The sequence below is a fragment of the Arachis hypogaea genome, chromosome 4, assembly GCF_003086295.3.
Source record: "Arachis hypogaea cultivar Tifrunner chromosome 4, arahy.Tifrunner.gnm2.J5K5, whole genome shotgun sequence".
NCBI classification, from domain to species: domain Eukaryota; kingdom Viridiplantae; phylum Streptophyta; class Magnoliopsida; order Fabales; family Fabaceae; genus Arachis; species Arachis hypogaea.
This window is the reverse complement of record NC_092039.1, coordinates 20,679,122-20,682,272: the sequence shown is the minus strand read 5'-3', so window position 1 is coordinate 20,682,272 and position 3,151 is coordinate 20,679,122.

The window sequence follows — 3,151 nt, the reverse complement described above, 5'->3', positions numbered from 1 at the left end:
ACATATCTGAGCTAAAAATAGTGAATTTTATTTACCAAAATACACACGCTTATTATTATCAAGTCAAAATTTATAATTATCAATAAAAATATAACTTTATTCTTTTTCATAATTTCTGAAAACTGTATATCGAAACCTAAGAGATTGTACCTATATATTATATATAGAAAATAGCGTTAAACCCATCAAATGTGTAAAGAAAGTATTTAACTACTCAAAAAGAAAAAAAAAATAAAAGAAAATTACTAAAAGCTAAAGGACCAATAAGGCAAAAATAGATCAGTGCTCTCTATTATCGTTCTTGGAAAGAATAAAGGCGTGAAATTAATAACCAATAATTATTACCAAACTTTGTTGGGACTTGTACATATTTCATATTTTGGGCCTGTGTCATATATACAATTAAGGTAAAAGTGATACCAAGGAAAACAATTACACAAAATATACTTAGCTTATGCATTCGTATATAAGGTGTTTGTTGGTGTCCAAAAAATTATTATTTAATTATTAAAAAATATTAAATAATTAATTTAAATTTAAAAATATATAAATTAAAAAATTTAAATATTTAAAATTTATATAAAAAATAAATTAAAACAAAAATTAAACACCAAATAAAAAGTACTGTAAAATTGGCCTTCATATAAAATCTTCTCACGCATTCATACTTTCATCATCGTATCAAGGATAAATTTCATAAATGAATTGAGAAAAATAATTACAAGATGCCCTAAAATAAAATTGGTTGCTTTCATCATCGTACCAAGGATAAATTTCGTAGAAAAATGAATTGAAAGAAAATTTACAAGATGATCTAAGTTAAATTAGTTATATAACTCTCTCGTTTATATATCTATGTAAATTGAATCAATTAAATTCAAAATAATAGGAGTAGTATTAAATTCAAATAAGTAGATTTGATTTAATAGAAAATCACATCTAAACTTACACGGTTCATGATAAATCTAAGCAAAAAAATTCGATTTATGAAAAAGAATAATAATAAATCGATACAATATGTTTCGATTTGCTTCAAACAAATCGAATCTATTTTATTTGAATTATTATTGTAAAGAAGTGTTATTTTTTGTAAAATTATTATTTAGACAGTACTCCAAATAAATCATATTGTGAAATACAAAATTAATATATTTTTTATGGTATAATTTATTTAATTTAAGAGGTAATGTCCTAAAGAGTTCTTGAAATTTTTAATTTGCTTCAATTAAATCTTTCGTTTTTTAAAATGATTAAATGTATCTCTCACTCTAAAAAATGTGAGTTTTCGTCAATCTAAATATTATCAGCCGTTTTAAGTTGCTGATGTGTGTAGTTAAGTGTCAACTTAACAGATTGTTGCAAATTAACGTGGACAAACAATTGAATTTAACTCAAATTAGTATCTCAAATTTATTTAAAATGCTCAAATTGAGAATTAGGATTTTATAAGTATGTATGGACCAATTTGAGCATTTTAAACAAATTTAGAATACTAATTTGAGTTAAATTTATTGTTTGTCTACGTTAATTTTTAGCAAACTGTTAAGTTGTCACTTAACTGCACACATCAGCAACGTTAAAATGACTTATGACATTTGGATTAACGAAAGCTCACATTTCTAAAAGTGAGGAATATATTTGGTCATTTTAAAAAGTGGAGGATTTAATTGAAGCGGGTTAATTTAGAACATTACTTCTTTAATTAAATTTAAAAATATATTACTCAAATTTTAAATACAATATTTTTTTACATAATCAATAATTAAGAGATTAAAAAATAATATTATCTAATACAAAATAATTTTAAAAAATCAAATTAAATTTAAATATAAATATTCATATACTCAAATTTTAAATAAAATATTTTACATAATTAAAAATTTAAAAATTTTAAAAATATATTTTATTCTATATAAAATAATTTTTTTGAGATATCTGTGCCTATTAAAAATAAATTAAAGAAATTTCATAAATATTTTGTTAGTTTATTATTGATTCTATTTATATGAATATACAAACAAGATAATTATATAATCAAATTTTACTTTAGAACATTTATATAATTTTTTTTCCCAATTCATTTATGTATGAAATTTACCTTCGTACCAAACAAACCCCAACGTTTGTACAATATGTTGAGATTTTATAATTAAAATCTGGGAAGATAAAAAAAAAACAAAAGAAAAAACTAATAATATTATAAGGTTTATAAATAAGATAAGGGATAAGTATGATTTTGGTCCCTAGCGTAGAGGGCGAAAATTTATTTTATCTCTAGCCTTATTTTTCGCTAAAAAATGGTCTTCAAGGTTTCAGTTTGTTTTAAAATCGTCTTTCGGACGAAAATACTCTTCTCCCTTCATTCCAAAATCAACCACCACCACTACTATTACCAGAACAGAAACCTACGACCAAGCAGAACCACCACCACTACCACCACCAGTATCATCATAGTCATCATCATCATGATCAGAATTTTTTCTAAAATCAACCTAAATCAACAAGAATCCACCACCACCACCATTATCATCATGGTCATCATCATCAAAAGAACAACAAAACTCAAAAAGAACCCACCACCACCCCACCATCATCATCAACACCAAAATCCAAATTCAATAAACAAATTCAACAACAACAAATTCAAATTCAAGCCAAATCACAAAAAAATTAAATTTCAAAAATTTCACAAAAATCCAGTTCACAGAAGAAGAAAAAGATGGTGGTGCGGTGATACGGTACGACAGGGTGGGCAGTGACGGGATCAGAAACGGCAGGGCGGCGGTGCGGTGGTGCGGCGGGTGGACAATGGCAGGATCAAAGATGACAGGGTGGCAGTGCGATGGTGCGGTGGTGCGGCGGTAAGAAGAAGAAAAAGAAGCGGCAGGCAGCGGGCGGCGCGGTGTGACGGCATGGCGTCCCCATTCTCTCCTCCTCTAGTCCTCCCCCCGCTCCTTTTCTCGCCTCCCCTCCCTTTCTTTCTCTCCTCTTCCCACCCACTCCGCTTCTCTGTATCCCTTTCTTTTTTTTATATTTATTTTATTTTAAAATTTTTTTAATGAGGGAATAATTTGGTAATAAAAAAATAAAATTGATGAAAATGATGATTTTAAAACAAATTAAAATCTTGAGAACCATTTTATAAAAAAAA